Below are 19972 nucleotides of genomic sequence, written 5' to 3'. Positions count from 1 at the left end.
GGCATGGACTACAATAACATCCATGCATGTATCAACGACTGCATATTGTTTCGAGATGAATACGAGACTATGGAGACATGTCCAAAGTGTGGTGCTCACAGGTATCGACAGGACTTGCAAGGGCAGACCATCCCTCAAAAAGTCCTCAGACACTTTCCGCTCATCCCCCGCATAAACCACATGTTTCGCACGTCTGCCATGGCAAGCTTGACAACGTGGCATGTGCAGAATAGGTCTACGGATGGAGTGCAACGAATATCAGCAGATTCGCGCGCATGGAGCCACATTGACTCTACCTTCCCAGGCTTTGCGCGAGAGCCAAGGAATCTTCGGCTCGGTCTCGCCATGGATGGTGTGAACCCATTCGGTCTGCGCTCGACTTCTTACAGTGTGTGGCCTATAGTGCTTGTCAACTACAACATTCCTCCATGGCTTTCTACGAAGAAAGGACATCTCATCCTTAGCTTGCTCGTCCCGGGCCGCTACAAAGTAAAAAATATGGACGTGTATCTTCGTCCATTAGTCGATGAGCTTAAGATTTTGTGGGAGGAGGGGGTCACGGTGCAAGATATGAGCAGGCGCGATGGTCGGCGGTCAGCCAACATTCGAGCCATTCTCATGTGGACGATGCATGACTTTCCGGGATTGGGAGAGTGCTCAGGTGAGCAGACATTTGTTCACGCCGGTAATATCTATATTTTATTTCATTCAATCAAGTATTCACTAGGTCGTGGATCGCCTTGCAGGTCTCGTTACCTCAGGTTATCATGCATGTCCATTGTGTGGGCCACAGTTAGACGCCCGAAGGTCACGAACCATGAAGAAGATGGTATATCAAGGACACGCCACTTTCTTACCGGAGGATCATGAACTCAGGGAAGGTTTTCTTGGACGACCTCCAGCACGTATGAACGCTGCAAGCTGGTACGAGCTGAAAATGGTAAACCCGGAATCACATCCAAATGGAATGCGACGGTTCTCAGTTTTCTACGAGTTGCCATATTGGACCCACTTACAGGTCAACCACTTGTTGGATCCCATGCATATTTTCAAAAATGTGGGCAGCTTGCTATGGGACCACATCACAGGAAAGAGAGACACTATAGGGTCACGAATGGATTTAAAGGAGGTAGGTAAGATGGAGGCGCTTTGGCCGCAGTCGAGTGCTGAAGGGGGAGTGCAGCTTCCTCGCGCTCCCTGGGTTTTGTCTACCAAAGAAGAGCGCATTGTGAAGCAAGTAATCAAGTCTATCCGCACTCCGACGGGTATGATGCGTTCTCTCAGGTCCGCATTTTCTAAAGATGACCAAATGTCTGGGCTAAAATCCCATGATTGGCATAAGATATGTCAGGTTTGTGAACAGAATGGATTTTAATAAGCGTGGACATTTTGAAATTTGAAAAGTGACCATTATTCTTAATGCTTTCTCATTTGTGGCAGTTTGTCCTACCGATCGCGATCGCGGGATGCCTAACTCCAGAAATTCGTGGGGCCATTTACAAGCTGTCGACTTTGGTGCAATGGATCTCACAGAAAGAGATTAAGACGTCCTCTATTGAATCCGCAAGGCGGGGAGCAGTTGAGACGGTCTGTCTCTTTGAGAAATACCTGCCCACTAGCATGCTCACGATACAAGTTCACCTTCTTGTGCATCTTGTGGACGAAGTGGAGATTGCCGGACCTGTCCATACGCGATGGATGTTCTTCCTGGAGCGCTTCATGAAAACCCTGAAAGGCTTTGTGCGACAACGAGCTCGTCCGGAAGGTAGCATGGCGGAGGGTTGGTTGGTGTCAGAGGCATTAGTGCATATCTCACAATGGCTACCAACGGTGGAACCAGACAATGAAATGCTATGGACGCTCAAGGACGATGACAGGCTGACTGGAGATGTGGTGGTTGGAAATGGGGTAGAAAAAAGAATGGATGCCTCAATGGAAGAGAAAGTGAATCGCTTTTGTATGTTGCACCATGCCTCCATGGAGACGTGGCTCGCCAAGTACCAGATTGCAAGGCAAGATCGAGAGGAAGCGCGAGCTGAATTCCGACGCAGTACGCGTCACCGACCGATTCGATATCCCGAAGGCATGGAGGAGATGCCGCGGTTTATGTCAACACGATGGTTGCATGGAGCCTTGATCGCAGCATCCAGCGAAGGGGCAGAGGTCTCAATGGAGGAGTGGGAGTTCTCGAGGGGATGTAGTCCAAAGGTAATGAGGGGTTTAGAATGTGTCGTATCTGAATTTGTTTGCTACATCTAATTTGAGTGTTTCAATGTGCAGTACAAAATATATAGTGCAGCGTGGTCGCGCGGACGGCATTTTCGGGTGGAGCGTATTGACAAAATGCGCTCCACAATGGACTGTGGTGTCATGGCAAGGTTTGAGCAAGAGAGCCGGCGACGAGCAACGGATCCGAACACGGTTGTGGATGAGATGGAGTATTTTGGGAATTTGCAAAGTATTATTACGGTGGATTACCGTAGCTTCTCCATGATAATATTCGATGTGCAGTGGTTCAAAGTGGTACTTGGAGGAGCTGGCGCAACGGTTCGACGAGGTCCATCTGGATTTCTCGAAATAGATTCCGAAAAAAAATGGATGGATTTGCGCGACACCTTTGTGTTGCCGGCACATTGTGAACAGGTAATCTTCTAGTCATTTGCTTGCTAATTGTAATACGACATGCTTTATGTCACAATGGTTTGAAGACGGTTTGTAAGTGTTTGTGAACAGGTAATCTTCTATCCAAATCCCCGACAACCTCGATGGTGGTATGTTATACCTTCAACTCCTAGAGGTGCGAGAGTATACGATCAAAGCGATGTTCCAGGCATAGATGAAGAATATATGCAAATAGAGGGATCGAAATTACAAGGGGTGGAGGCCACCGCAAGCTTGGAGCCCGCATCGGCTAACAATGATGGAAATACAGAAGTCGTAGAATTTTTTGAGAACGAGGCAGACTCGTTCTTTTGTGGTGATATGTCTATCGACCTTCCAGTGTATGCAGAGTTATGTCAGGAGATTAACATGGGACCATAGAATACTTCATTCTTGGAGAATTGTATTACTCAATTCGTTGTTTAGATCTTCCATAAAGGTAGATAAGATATGCATTTTAAGATGGATTTTTCAAAAATGATTTATATTAATGCGCTTTGTATAGTTTCAATTGATTATTCTAACATTATTTTTTATCTCTGCAGGTATCTTTATTTTCAGGATGAGTCGAGGGATGAGCGATGAGGAGTTTCAGGAGATGATGGCACGTATGTCTCCAGATCAGCTCGCGAGATTCAGAGAGATAGCAGATCAGGAGCTGTCTCGTTCTTCGTCAGGGCGCTCTGCTAGATCAGCTTCAGTGCGATCAGATGCTTCAGCTTCGAGCAGACGATCTCGACGCTCGCGACTTGGGCCAGAGGGAGGGACTGCGACTGCAGGAGGATCAGGGGGGTGCTGCTGTGGAGACACGGACGCGGTGTCTCCGTCTCGTCGTTCAGCTAGAGCTCGGTCACCTCCAGGATTTGTCACACCTGTGGGGACGTCCACTCCAGTTACTCCGGCTTTTGCGCAGCCGTCGGCAGATGTCACGCCTTTTGGTGGCACTCCTTTTGGGGGCACCCCCTCTGGTGGCACTCCTTTTGGTGGCACCCCCTCTGGTGGCACCCCTTTCAGTGGCACTCCGGGAGAGGGTACCCCCGTCGGTACACCGGATGTTCAGGGGTCTCCTGGATATGCCCAGGAGCGTGGACGGAGATGGGAGAGGGCCCATACGAGGCACACTCCTAGGGATTATGGATACCTAGTGGATGGCAGGTCAGGAGCTATCATCATGAATGATGAGGGGAGGAGGGTGATAGCTCGCATGAGGGAGTTGTGCCAACAAGTTTTTCGGCACAACGTCCTGGATCATTGGAGGAACATACCGGAGGGGAGCAAGGAGTACATAGTAGCATCCTTGCATGAGGAGTTCCCGGTGCCAGCCGCAGTGGATAGATTCTCTACGGGCTGGATGATGGATTGCATGCGTGCATACATGTCACATAGACGATCCGACGCACGCAAGGCAATCAAGAGTGGGGCTCCAAAGCCCGAGTGGTTAGATGCAGAGGACTGGCGCCGACTGAGGGAGGAGGCTACAAATTCGCCAGGACGTTGGAGTCAGCAGCGGGAGGCGGCGAGGGCACGAATCGAGGCCGGATCGGTACATCATCTTGGGAGTGGCGGCCACAGGACATATTTGGAGGACTTTGTAAGTTTCTCTTTTGTTTTGCTTATTTGTTTTTTTGAGATATTATTTGTACTGACAATCATATTTCTAACAGTTAGCATTTTGTTTTCTTTGCAGCACTCCATTACAAATCGTGATCCGCAAGGCCTTGAGACTCAATATGCAGAGAGGCACGGTCTCAGATCATTGATCGACCGATTGTACAGACGCGGCGGCCCAGTAAGTCTCTCATCTTTCATGTCCGTAGTTACCATGAGATATTTGAATGCATTATTGTATGGTGGATTGATATGTTGTTTCTTTTTCTGCAGAATCCGTTTGATGCTCCTTTGCAGAGGGACGAGCTTTCGGGGGACGACGATTTGTAGCTCGCCCTCGGATCCTTAGCGCTCACATACCTTTAGTTTTTAGTCGCCCGATCTATGTAGACATTTTCTATGTATTAGTGATATTGTTTTATGATTGTACCAATCGCATTTTATGCGATATCATGTATTTATTTCATCTATCAGTTTTATGATTTCAGTATAGATTCTTTTTGTTTGCAAACGCTTTGTATGCAGCAGTGCAGAAACTATTTTGTATGGCTCTCATACAGCACACAGTGCTATATGTGGCAGGGCAGCTTGCTGCCCTGCCACAAAATTTTTTTTTCCTCTGTTACCGTCGCTATTTGCGTCGCAAATTTACTGCAAGCGTCACTATTGTCGTCGCTATCAGCGTCGCAAATTCTCTGCAACCGTCGCTATATGCGTCGCTATTTGCGTCGCTATATGCATCGCATTTGCGACGCATATAGCGACGCAAATAGCGACGCATATAGCGACGCAAATAGCGACGATTCCATGGCGTCGTCAATAACGACGCTTTTTCCGACGACGGGGGCAAATTTTGTTGTTTGTATTTTCGTCGCTTTAAACGTCGCTATAAGGTCTATATCTTGTAGTGAGAAAAAAAGAATGATAACAAAAACAAATTGTTTGTTGTAAAGTAGACAAAATGGAAAACGATGAAGGTATTTTTCTTCAAGATCGCAAGGCCTATCTTAATCAACGTGTCCCATGTCCTTAATCTCAATGCAAGCTGGCAATTAGACAAAAACGTCGATTGTCTATAGAACACGTACGATGCTTCGGTGAGTTTTAATCTGAGATCATTGATCAAGTGATCTTGGATTTTCAGTAAATGGTAAGAAAAGTTAATATCAATCATGCATTTTACTTGCAAGATAATTGAATACCATATAGAAGAAGATTGGGCGTGGCTAGCAAATTTTCTATCCAGGGAGGTGACGTCTTGTCCCAAGGAGGAGTGCACCCTTTGCGGCCAATTGGAAGAGTTTGTGGGCGTGCGATGGATGGAGTGCCCAAGCCAATACACCACTTGGAAGATACTACCCAATCTATACCGTCAATACCAGAGGAGACAGGCAGCCTTCCAGACCTACCTACAATCTTGGAGCCTGAGATGGAGGCAATGATCGATGCATTGATTCCCATGGATGTCGAGACTTCTGATCCGCTTAGAGAGAAAGCATCCATACCATAATATGATGGGTGCCGAGTATCTCACCTGAAGACACAGCTTACACTTATAATTGTGCAAGCAAAATACAGGTGGAGCGATGCTAGTATGATCGAGTTGTTCAGGTACCTTGTACGTACACTGAGTTGATTTCTTTTTTGCACTATCATTAAAAACATTTGTGCTTTTTCAAGGTGTTTTATGATTTTTTTCAGACTACTGAAATATCATATATTACCACCTGCAAATACCATGCTTGAGTCTCGTGATGATGCACGACATGTTTTACGAAATCTTGGCATGGACTACAATAGCATCCATGCATGTATCAACGATTGCATACTGTTTCGAGGAGAATACGAGACTATGGAGACATGTCCAAAGTGTGGTGCTCACAGGTATCAATAGGACTCGCAAGGGCAAACCATCCCTCAAAAAGTTCTTAGACACTTTCCGCTTATCCCTCGCACAAACCACATGTTTCGCACATCCGGCATGGTGAGCTTGACAACGTGGCATGCGCAGAATAGGTCCACAGATGGAGTTCAACAAATATCAGTGGATTCACGCGCATGGAGCCACATTGACTCTACCTTCCTAGGCTTTGTCCGAGAGCCAATGAATCTTCGGCTCGGTCTTGCAATGGATGGCGTGAACCCATTCGGTCTGCGCTCAACTTCTTATAGTGTGTGGTCTATAGTCCTTATCAACTACAATATTCATCCATGGCTTTCTACGAAGAAAGGACATCTCATCCTTAGCTTACTCATCCCCGACCACTACAAAGTCAAAAATATGGACATGTATCTTTGTCCATTAGTCAATGAGCTTAAGATTTTGTGGGAGGAGGAGGTCACCGTGCAAGATATGAGAAAGCACGATGGTAGATGGTCCGCCAATATTCGAGCCATTCTCATGTGGAGGATGCATGACTTTCCAGGATTTGAAGAGTGCTCAAGTAAATAGGCTTTCGTTCTTATTTGTAATATCTATCATAGCTCCTTCAAGTTTGTATTCACTGGATAGAGGTGTTGGAACATGTCTGATTACCTCACATTATCATGCATGTCCATTATGTGGGCCATAGTTAGACTCCTGAAGGTCACGAACCATAAAGAAGATGGTATATCAAGGACATGCCGCATTCTTGCCAGAGGATCATGAACTCAGGGAAGGTTTTCTTGGATGACCTCCAACACATATGTATGCTGCAAGATGGTACGAGCTGAAAATGGTCCATGCAGAGTCACATCCAAACGAAATGCGATGGTTCCCAATTTTCTATGAGTTTCCATATTGGACCCACTTACAGATTAACCACTTGTTGGATCCCATGCATATTCTCAAGAATGTGGGCAACTTGCTATGGGACCACATCACAGGAAAGAGAGACACTATAGGGGCATGAATGGATTTGAAGGAGGTAGACAAGATGGAGGCGCTTTGGCCACAGTCGAGTACTAATGGTCACATGCAGCTACCTCGCGCTCCTTGGGTTTTGTCCACTAAAGAAGAGCACATTGTGAAGCAAATAGTCAAGTCTATCCATACTCCAATGGGTATGATGCGTTCTTTGAGGTTTGCATTTTCTAAAGACGACCAATTATCACGGCTAAAATCCCATGATTGGCATAAGATATGTCAAGTTTTTACTACGAATGGATTTTAATTGGCGTGCCCATTTTGCTATTTGGAGTGTATCCATTGTTCATAATGCTTTCTCATTTGTGGTAGTTTGTACTACCGATCGCAATCGTAGGATGCTTTACTCCAGAAATATGCGGGGCCATTTATAGATTGTTGACTTTAGTGCAATGGATCTCACAGAAGGAGATTAAGACATCCTCTATTGAATTTGCGAGGCGGGGAGCATTGGAGACGGTCTGTCTCTTTGAGAAACACCTGCCTACCAACATGCTCATGATACAAATCCACCTTCTTGTGCATCTTGTAGATGAAGTGGAGATTGTTGGACATGTCCATACGCGATGGATGTTATTCTTGGAGAACTTCATAAAAACCCAGAAAGGCTTTGTGCAAAAATGAGCTCGGCCAGAAGGTAGCATGGCTAAAGGTTGGTTGGTATCTGAGGCGCTCGTGCATATTTCACAATGGCTACCAACGGTGGAACTAGAGAACAAAATTCTATGGTCGCTGAAGGACGATGATAGACTAACCGAAGATGTGGTGGTTGGAAATGGGGTAGAAAAAAGAATGGATGCTGCAATGGAGGAGAAGGTGAATTGCATTTGTATATTGCACCATGTCTCTATGGATATGTGGCTCGCTAGGTACCAGCAAGCTAGGCAAGATCGAGAGAAAGCATGATCTGAATTTTGATGTAGTACATGCCATCGACCGATTCGATATCCCAAGGGTATGGAGGAGATGTCGTGGTTCATGTCAACACGATGGTTGCATGGAGCTTTGATCGCAGCATCTCGCGAAGTGGCGGAGGTCTCAATCAGGAGTGGAAATTCTCGAGGGGATATAGTCCAAAGGTGATGACGTATTTAGGATTTGTCATATCTATATTTTATATGTGACAACTAATTTGAGTGTTTCAATGTACATTATAAAATATATAGTGCAGCATGGTCGTGCGGACGGCATTTTCGCGGGGAGCATATTGACAAAATGTGCTCCACAATGGACTGTGGTATCATGGCAAGGTTTGAGCAAGAGAGCCGATGATGAGCAACAGATCCAAACACGATTATAGATAAGACTGAGTATTTTGGGAACTTGCAAAGTATTATTACAGTGGATTACCGTAGCTTCTCCATGATACTATTTGATGTGCAGTGGTTCAAAGTGGTACTTGAAGAAACTGGAGCAACAATTCAATGAGGTCCATCTGGATTTCTCAAAATAGATTCCGAAAAAAAATGGACGGATTTGCGCAACACCTTTGTGTTGCCGGCCCATTGTGAACAGCTGCATGAACTCATTTGTTTGTTAATTGTATTACGACATGGTACATGTCACAATAGTTTAATCTCTCTTGTACGCATTTGTGAACATGTAATCTTCTATCCAAACCCCCGACAACCTCAATGGTGATATGTTGTACCTTCAGCTCCCCAAAGTGCGAGAGTATATGATCAAAGCGATATTCCAAGCATAGATGAGGACAATATACAAATAGAGGGGTCCATATTGCAAGGGGTGGAGGCCAACGAAAGCTTGGAGCATATAAAGGAGCCAATATCGAGTAACAATGATTGAAATACAGGAGTCCAAGAATTCTTTGAGAATGAGGTGGACTCATCCTTTTTTGGTGACATGTCTATCGACCTTCCAGTGTATGCAGAGTTGTATTAGGAGATTGACATGGAATCATAGGATACTTCATACTTGGAGCATCCACTTACACAATTCGTTGACTAATCGCTTATAAGAGTACATAAGATATGCATTTTAAGTGAGATAATTTTTTAAGGATTTATATTACCATGCTTTGTATGATTTAAATTGATTATGCTAACATCATTTTTTTAATGTGTAGGTGATCTTTTTGGATACTTAGATCATCAGAATGAGTCAAGGGATGAGCGATGAGGAGTTGCAGGATATCTTCACGTGCATGTCTCCAGATCAGATGGCGAGATTCAGAGACATGGCGAACCAAGAGTTGTCTCAAACATGGTCAGGCCGCTCTATTAGATCTATTTTGACGCGATCAGATGCTTCTGCTTCGAGCAGAGGAGGTCGATGCTCCAGACTTAGGCCAGAGGGAGGGAGTGCTTCAGAGTCAGGGGGATCCTACACAGATACGATCATCAGCATGAGTCAAGGGATGAGCGATGAGGAGTTGTAGGATATCTTCACGTGCATGTCTCCAGATCAGATGGTGAGATTCAGAGACATGGCAGACCAAGAGCTGTCTCGGACTTCGACGCGATCAGATGCTTCAGCTTCGAGCAGACGAGGTCGACGCTCCAAACTTGGGCTAGAGGGAGGGAGTGCTTCAGGGTTAGGGGGATGTTGCAGAGATATGGAGGCTGCGAGCCTGCGGTCGACACAGGATATAGATGCTACTCCTCACTCTCGTGGTGGTTACAGGGAGCATGGCTCAGGTAATTGCTATGGAGGCACGGACGCGGTGTCTCCGTCTTGTCATTCTGCTGGAGTTGCGTCACCTCCAGGATTTGTTACACCTGTGGAGACGTCTACTCCAGTTACTCTGGCCGTTTGCATTTGGCACCCCTATGGGTGCTACACAGATAGATACTACCCCGGTCGGTACACTAGATGTAGAGGGGTCTCTTGGATACGCCTAAGAGCGTGGTCGCAAGAAGGAGAGGTTCCATCTTAGGCATACCCCAGAGGGATATGCTTATCTTGTCGATGATAGGTCAGGAGCGATCATCATGAATGATGAGGGGAGGAGGGTGATGGCTCGCATGAGAGAGTTTTGCCAAGAAATCATGAAAAGATTTTTTATGTCTTCACATTGGTTGGTTTTATAGTTAAGTTGGTTGGGCACAGAGTATCTTACACTTTGTATATGCAATCTAAATATGGTATCAAAATATAAATTCATGGATGCATTGCAATTATATGTCTAGGTGAAGACCAACATTCAGAATGTAAGATCCCCTTTATTGTAGGATAGTATGATATCTTGGGAAAGTGATTAAGTGAGGTATATATATAGTCCCTTGGATCGGTATGTTTATATTATGAGATGACTTTGTTACAGTTCTATTTTATGTTAGAGATAGTGCATCCTAGGGCCAGTTCTCAGGATATAGAAGAGCCATAGGAGCCATATCACTTTGCCGGGGAGGAGCTCTTTGTGTATGTGACATGAGATACTAGTCATCTAACTATTTGGATACTCCTTGAGTTGGAGTTGGGATGGGAAAAAACATTGGACTACAAATCAATACAAATTTTGGCACAATGTCTTAGATCATTGGAAAAACATACCGAAGGGGAGCAAGGACTACATACTAGCATCCTTGCATGAGGAGTTTCCAATTCCAGCCACAACAGATAGATTTTCTACGGGCTGGATGATGGACTGCATGCGTATGCCACACAGACAATCGGGCGCACGCAAGGCACTCAAGAGTGGCACTGCAAAGCCCGAGTGGCTAGATGCAGACGATTGGCGCCGACTAAGGGAGGAGGCTACAAATTCTCCAAGACATTGAAGTTAGTAGCGCAAGGCAACAACGGTACGACTAGAGGCTAGAGTGGTCCATTATCTTGGGAGTGGCGGCCATAGGACATATCTTGAGGACTTTATAAGTTTTTCTTTTGTTTTGCTTGCTTATTTTTTTGCAATATCCTTTGTACTAACAATCATGTTTCTAACAGTTAGTATTTTGTTTTCTTTGTAGCACTCCATTACAAATCGCGATCTGATCGGCCTTGAGACTCGATATGCAGAGCGGCACGGTCTCACTGCATTGATCGACCGATTATATAGAAGCGGTGGCCCTTTAAGTCACTCATCTTTCTTGTCCATAGTTACCATGTTTAATTAGAATGCATTATTGTATGGTGCACTGATGTGTACTTGTTTCTTTTTTTGCAGAGTCTATTTGATGCTCCTTTGCAGTGGGATGAGCTTTCAAATGGCGAGGATATATAGCTCACCCTTGGATCCCTGGAGCTCACACACCCTTCTTTTTTGGTCACCTGATCTATGTAGACAATTTCTATGTAGTAGTGATATATTGCCATGATTGTACCCATCACTTTCATTATGCGATCATGTATTTATTTTATGTATCAGTGTTATGATGTAAGTACACTTTGTTTTTATTTATAGGAGCATTGTACACAGTGGAGAAACTATTTTTTATGACCCAAATAAAGCACACAGTGCAATATGTGGAATGGCAGCTTGCAAATTTATTTTTTTCATATTAGCGTCGCTATTAGGGTCGCAAAATTACCTACACGCATCGTTATTGGCGTCGTTATTGGCATCACAGAGCGTCGTTATTTGTGTCGGTATCAATGTCGCAAATAGCAACACTGATAGCAATGCAAATAGCGACGTTGATACCGACACAAATAGCGACGCTGATAACAATGCTAATACCAACTATTCTATGGCGTCGCCAATAACGACGCTTTTTGTGATGAGGGGAGAAAATCTCTTTATTTACATTTTCGTCGCTTTTAACGTCGGTATAAGACCTATATCTTGTAGTGTATCTTTGAAAATCTCGCATGATAATGGGGATAAAGCCAAGACTAGATGCTATCGCATAAAATTGAAATTCTCTTCGATAAAGAAAACAAAGATTTATTAAGTTCATATTTTGCACTTCTGCTTGTGTTTGTACTTAGGAATACCTATTTGGAAAATGAGTCATCTAATAAAGGAATTGATAAGAAGAACATCATTCAAATTGGATTTAAGTTTAAACACTTGGGAAAGGCGTATTGAGTACCCCTAGCTAGCCGCCAACCCTATCCAAGGGGGTTTCTAATTGCCACATCGGGAATATGGACCGAACCCAGAACCCATCGTGAGAGGTCTCTTCATAGAAACTTTTGTTTGTAGGAGGATGTTAGGGTGTCGGGGGAGCTCTGGCTGTAAATCCTCTACCTCTAGGTTCTACTCAGATGGTCTATGTGACTCGAAAAGGAATCTTGAGGCCGTGTTACTAGTGCAAGGGCGAAAACTGGGAGGAAAGTAAGACACATCCTTACATATTGTGGGAATCATCCCATGGATGGGATTTGTATCTGAGTTGAAATTTTTATATAAAGTTTACTTTCAAGAAATTGGTCTGATATGTTTGCGTGTTAGTGCATAAAATTACGTAAAGAAACATGTGACTAATAGGTTAATTAAGAAAGCTACTTGTATGTGTTACCACTAATGTGCCCTTAGGTAAGTAGGAAACTAAAGCTATAAGGAAAGTGGGTGGGTGGAACCCCTGACAAGTTCGTCCTACAACAAGGTGGTCCCAGAGAACTGAAAGGCTTCTCAGCATTCAAATCACATTAATGACGTATTGACCTTAGATAATGTAGGATAGAAACCTGGCTCATATCGTTTCAGGAGACCAGAATGGGACTTTACCCTACAAGTAAAGAGGTCGAGCGATCCTCTCGTTTTCCATTCTCTTTCAACCAAGTGCACCTTGGTTTAGATGCTCTACATAAAGCACTACAAGAAAAAGGCTCCATAGACGCGCTTGTAGATGCAATATTTGAATTGTGTTAGAAAATGTCGGGCGAGTTTATTACCGGGTCTACTAGCGCATCTAAAATTTCGCGTATACAAGCGTGCTTATAGTAAAAACTACATGCACATATAGATGCGAAAACAGACACAAATATAGATGCGGCTATTACGCTCCGTAAATATATAATCATATTTATAAAAAAGTAGATATATTCAAATTTTGCGTCTATAGAGGTGTGTAACTGGGCGTCTAAAAATATGTGTATTCTACATTTTTTTGACGATTATAGACGCGCATTTTTCCTGCAATGTAGACGCGTGCATAAACGCGCAAAATAGAGTATGAAAAAAAAAACCAGAGAGCATGTGGCTTGCAAGCCACATGCTCTCTGGTTTTTTTTCCCCCATCAAATTGTATGCTTAGGGAAAACAGAGAAAGATTATTATACTGAAAGCAAAAGAATGTGAAGAGCCAAAGTCCATATATTGATAATAACACATGATGAGTGTACTGTGCTGAAACATTTGTACATATTTCGAAGATTTTTGTACTGAAAATAAAACAATGTAGAACACGAAATTTCATATATAAAGATGAAAGGTTTTTACATGACGAGTTCTAGTGCTTGTGACCTCAAGCATGGCCATGGTCGCAAGCACTATAAGTGAAAGTAATACATATCAAAAATGAAAACTACAAGGCCAAGGGAGAGCATGCATGCACGAGGCTCCTCTACATCTCCTCAGAAGAGGCATCATCGTCGCTACCACCACCGCTGTCACTACTGGTGCCGATGCCGCTGCCGGTACCACTACCGCCACTACTATTGCTAGTCTCCCCTTTGCTATCCTCGATTGCATCAGGGTTCACCTACACAAAGGATTAAGGTATATAAATACCATTACAAACAATGAATTAGAGTTACCTATACTTTTCATGTAAAAAATAAAACATACATCTTTTGGCTGTGGAATCCTCATGGCACGATTGTATTTCTCCTCCGTGATCAATCCCTCCTGGTAGAAATGCTGCCAAGTGGATGCCCGATTATGACCTCGATGGTAATCTACCTCTCTAGAAGTAGGCATCCTACCAATGATATGATACTACAAAACAATTTTAACATACAATGTATTAGAACACACTACATAACGAATTGAAACAAATTACAAAATTTAATTTAAAAAATGAAATCAAATAATACTTACAAACTCAGCCTCCCATGACTCCCTATCACCCGATCCAAATGAGACGATCCCATGGTTTCCATCTAGATACGTCGTGCCTCTGCATGCTGGCGACTTGTCCTTTTCTCTACTGCTCTCTTTTTGGCCTCTTTCCACTCCCTGCGGTGGCGATTGGGTGGTTGGCCATATCCAAGGCACCCTTGCTCTTGTCTGTGCAGTGACTCCTTGGCGTGCGTCATAAGGTGAGACCATGGCCATGCTTGCGTCATAAGGTTATGAAGCGTGTCTCTCACCTTTGACCATCCCTAATCATCTGAGAATCATGAATTCTTGGGATTAGGGTACCTTCTATGTATTGCCCTTAACACCTCTTGCCAGAAACTACTGTTTTGGTGCTTGAAGGGAATCATACAATCTTTGTATGTGGCATGCACGATAGTACTCCTCAAGTAGGCTATCACTTCCCTCCCCTGAGGGTTATGCAAGATACCACCAACATTTGTGACAGAGTAGTACATTTGTGAGGACTCACCTCTCTCATTTCCATGTGAGGGTGATTGAGAGCCACCTCCTAGGCAACCCCCACAAAGCCCTCGATCTCCTTGTCCTCCCTCACGGCTCTCCCTCCTCCCTCGACAGGCAGTACCCTCTACCTCACTCGATGCACGTGCTTCTGCAGATGCACGAACTTAAACATGATGTATCATAATCTCCATTGGCAGAACCTAGACTATGATTTAATAAAATCGCATATGTTGCATGAATCCCCTTCTTGGGAAGAGGTCATGAGGATAATATTTGGATTAATGGCATTTTTAAAAAAAATTATTCCTGTCTCCCCCAGTCGACGATCGTGCTGGAGGAGAGGGAGGGGAGGTGGGATGACTGAGCATCCTTGCTAGAGCTCATGGAAGGGTTATAGCTGTGCGTATGGCCACATGGAGGGAGGGAGGTACCTCTCCCTTTGGCTATAAAAACCAGGGCTATGGGAAGGTAGAGGAGGAGCTAGAAGAGGGAGCGTGACACTGCAATTGAGAGAAGAGAGGAAGGTGGTGATAATCGTAAAGCTGTAGTTAAGAGGGAGTAAGTTGGGGAGAGCCAGACGCCGCCGTTGAAGGGGAGAAGAGAGCCATCGAATTCCGTCACGGCCTTCATCTCGGCCCTGCCGCTAGCAAGCCACCGTTGAAAAAAAACATCTTCTTTCTCCTCCACGTGTAGAATCGCGACCCCCAGAAGCTTTAGAAGCTTCTAAAGCTCCCCCTTAGGAAGCCCCCCTTCTTGTGGCTTCCCTAAAGCCCTTCTAAGTGGGTTTTTAAACCCCCCCTCCCCAGGATTTAAACCCCTTCCCGTGGTTCCCCCCCCCAAAAAATCTCTCTTAAAGGTCTTTTACACCCCTTGCCCCCCTTTTTTTTTTAATCCACTAAAGTCCATTTAGAACCCCCTTTCCCGTGGAGTCCCATCCAAGCCTTAAAAAATCTCATTAAGCCCTTTCTTTTTCCCCCCTTTGTTTTTTGTCATTCTATTAGCCCGGGTTTTAAATCCCCTTTCCATGGACCCTTTTCCCTTTACCCCTACAGAGCGGTTTTTACAAACCGAGAACTTAAGCATCCTTTCACCTTGCATCCTCGAAAATTGAGAACTTTCCCTTAGCTTTTCCGCAAAGTCATTTCCGTCTCCCATTGCATTCCTACAAAAGCCTTTTTAAAAACCATTTCATGAAATCCCTACTTTAAGGAGGAAACCTATAAAGCCTTCTAAAGTTGATTCCGAAAGATGGTGCAAGCGGTCACAAAGGGAGTTTCGCGTTCGAAGGAGACGGGCCAAGATCATAAATCTGCATCTAAGGCAAAAAGTTCGAATTCGCGATGGCTCCTAAGAAGCCACAAGGTGCAACCTAGGAGGATCATCTCCTAGCATCCATGTGGACATTTCACCACAAGTCCAGGTTTTCTTCCTAATTTTGATTTATGTCATAATAATTCAATTGTGCATGATTCATTTACGAACATTAGGATGCATTTTTTTTCGAATGAAATACCTTGGCTAAATTAAAGGAAATAACTCCGATCAAAGAATCTGCAATTTGTATTAAACGAATGAAAAAGAAGAGCATAAGATCTTTATGCATTCCTAGCAAGTGGTTTGTATGCATTGCAAAGTAATGAACTTTGATTAACTAATGCCCATCTTTACAAATAATGATAGTACATTTTGATTATGCATGGAAGGAATAAATCGCATGTCACATTATTGAACATCTTTTCTTCGAAATGATTCTTTAAAGAAAGTTGCTAGCTACCATAGGAAATTGCTAGGGCTGCATGAAGAAGATTAAACTCTAGGCAAGTGGCCTAAAAACTCAAATCAACGAAAGGTTGTGTAAGTTCAGCATACGAATAATTCATTCGAAAATGAAAGTAGAAAAAGGCTGCATGGTTAAACATAAAATCCTAAAGCTTAGTAGCATAAATCTTGTTTGCACGTTATAGGAGGATCAATTGGAATTATGCTATAACTTAACATATGCTTTGATCTTAACCAGAAAAGTTAGGGTTCGTAAATCAAATCATACGTAGGCAATGAATCATGTGATTATGAGAATGGTAGCATAATTATCTTCAAGAATAGACAAGTAAATTGATTTAACCTAAACACCTAAATCACGAGGGACTCGTAGGAATGGTTAAATCAATGCAATATATCCCAAGTGCTAACTAGGATTTAGCACGTTGAGGACGTGACCCAATTGCTCTTATTGCCAAAGCTGAGACTCTTATATCCTAAAGACTTGCCCTCATTCACGGAATGTAGGAACAATAGGACATACTTGTGAGAAACGATCTAGGGTTTTTACCCTAAGGATTGCTCACTAAAAAGATGAAACTCGATTTGAATTTGGAACCCTAGGACCAACAATATCGGCCTAGTGCAATTAGAAACGGATTGGAAATGAAGACACCCTAACCCTATTTCCTATCTAATCATGATTTCGTGATTAGAAGACGCAGTTCGATGGGTAAAATAGTCCCATGAATTAAATGCGACACTCGTGCAACAAGTTGTAGAGCCGCATGATCTTGTGATTTGATCACAAGGGAATGGCCAATTTCTCGGAATGAGATTGGCAGATTCTTATGCAAGCTTATCTTGCAAGAGGATGAATAATCGTCCTAATATAATACCTTTCTTGGGTAAAGTGACCAAGATACGGGGATTAGATATCTGCTTGGAAGCAAAAGACCAATCAGTAAATTGGAATAACATATTTACTTCTAATAGAACTTAAGGTTTTGGTTAAGTTGGGTTAATAGGGTCTCCTTGAACCAAGTGTAGCGTGAATCCGCTGCAACCCTGGTGTTTCTACGTAAAGTAGTTCGCTTGGGGTTCGACGCTAGTTTCCGTTTAGGAAATGACTATTAGGAAAAACCCTGATTCAGGTCGGTCCTAAGTGGAAATGGCCAGAATACTTCCGCTATGTGGCAGACGCGGAAAGTCCTAGATCGCAAACCCTGTAACATTCCATGGGAGTGCCGGGCGGAGCTTTCTAGACATCCTTTCCGATGGACTGCTAAGATGTGTCCTGAAGATAACAGTTGGACACGTTACACATATACTTCAGCTGATCCCTCTGCATCAGCTGATCTATGTGTATGCATAGTGCGTGGAGTACCTATTAGAGGTGTACCAAGGTTTGGTGTGCCAAGGTTTGGTGTTTGTGCAGCAGTGTTAGGCAAAGATGTGATAGGTATCCCAAACAAGACACTAAAAACCTCCTCAGGAGTGGAAGGGTGACCAAGATAACTGGTCATCTCCCCCATGAATTGCTCCTTGTTTAGAAAACCTCCAAAAAAACTACTAACACCTCTAGAAAACTCCACTAATGTGTTGTTCATGTGTTCCAAATCACGATCAGTGCTGGGAGATCTAAGATTCCACATATACACAAGCAAAAATCCATTACTACAAAATCATGAAGCTTTGAAAGATGGAGTTCTGTTTCGTATTTGTTAGCGCGTCTATACCCGAGTCTACTCTGCATTCTGGGCGCGCCAACAGACATGAAATCATAATACTAAACAAAAAAAAAACTCAGATCTTAATTGTAATTAGTTATACCGACAACATGTCTATATACGCGTCTAGAAATGTGTCTAGATTGTCAGCCAGACGTGCCTATAGATACGCAAAGTCGGACCATATTTTCAAAAACTATTATAAAAAACGGTGTGAAGCCTCCATAGATTGTCTGAAGCATGTAAAGAGAGAGAGAGAGACAAATAGACAAAGAGAAAGCAAAGAAGATTGAGAGAGAGAAGAATAACTCACCTTCTTTGCTTGTTTTGACGGGTGGTGGCTAGGTGGCTAAGTTGCAAGCTCCTTGTCCTCCTCCTCCCTTCCCTTGGTAGGTTGCTTGATTCTTATTCTCTTCTTTGCTATTTGGCTCTTGTTATTTACTCTCTGGCTCTTCCTTCCTCCACTTTTTAGTCTTATTTCCTTCCCTCCTTGTCTTCATGAAGTGATAGATAGACATGATTAGTGATGTCAAGCTCAAACTGTAGAAAACACACAAAAAACGCAGGAAAGCACTGGTTTGAAAAGAAAGCCACAACTTTTTTAAAAAAAAATTAATATTCCCGTAGTGCATTTGTAAGTGCATGTACTTGTGTGTCTATATACATGGATAAAAGATATTACACGCGCTCATAGACGCGATTACAATTAAACCTATGAAAATGCTTTTTTGGATCAACATAAATTGTCTAGTCTTTCAATATCAAAATGTTTGTATCCATGTTGTAAGTATCAATATATTTAGGGAATATGACATATATGCCGAATGAAATCATATATGTCCTTATGATTCAGGTGTAATTATATCGTCATCTTCTACTAGTATGGGACATGCTGAGTCAACAAACAGTACATCCTCCAGTGAGGACGAGACATTGCGTCTTCACAATCGAGACGCTTCACTACAACAGAAACGAGGCATAGATGCGCATGTTAGATGCGCAAAGTCGGGCGCATCTACCATTGCGTCTATATGTGCGTGTAAAAGTGCGTGTAAATAGACGCGAATTATGCGTCTATATATCCGCGCAAATAGACGCCAATATTGACGTGCCAACAGACGCACAATTATTTAACCACCTAAAATTGGAATTAATATAACTAAAAAACCAAAGTTAATAATTATTTAACCACCTGAAATTGATTCTTGAGAATGCACGTGTGCGCATGATAAAAACCATGGAATTAAGAATACACATTGAATCATTGAATTAAAAAAATAGAGTTAATAATTACTTTCTCATTGCTCTCTAATGAATGGTAGTTCCTCCAGTTGACAAGCCTGATATAAGTAATTAGCGGCAAGCGACATAAACCTTACAATTAGTAGCAAGCATTGCAATATGTATCTCATAATTTCTCTACTTGAAGATGATAAAAAATACTTCCTTTTTATTATGGAAAATTCAATTTAGCTTTAAAATTGACTATTGATTCTTGAGTATGCACGTGTGTGCATGATAAAGACCATAGAATTAAGAATACACATTGAATCATCAAGCAAATTAAGTATGTTATAGTGAATGATCCATCTCATCTTCAATGAGATCAGCCCTTGCTAAAAAAACTACTTCTAGGTCTATGTTACCAAGAGACAACGAAACAAATAAGTCTATCCCAATATCAGATGTGTTGCTATATTGCTCAATAACTTCATCAATATCATCGATAATCACATTATTGTCTTTTTCTACGTTTCCTTGAACATCCTCGCAAGGTCCATCTTGTACTATATCACACATATCATCCATTATGGTGTCATCATGCACATCATCATTAATTGTTGGATTGTCATCTGC

Source organism: Lygodium microphyllum, chromosome 5 (genome assembly GCF_053477565.2).
Source record: "Lygodium microphyllum isolate KBCC chromosome 5, Lygodium_microphyllum_v1.1.10, whole genome shotgun sequence".
Classification (NCBI taxonomy): domain Eukaryota; kingdom Viridiplantae; phylum Streptophyta; class Polypodiopsida; order Schizaeales; family Lygodiaceae; genus Lygodium; species Lygodium microphyllum.
Note: the sequence above shows the minus strand (reverse complement) of the source record.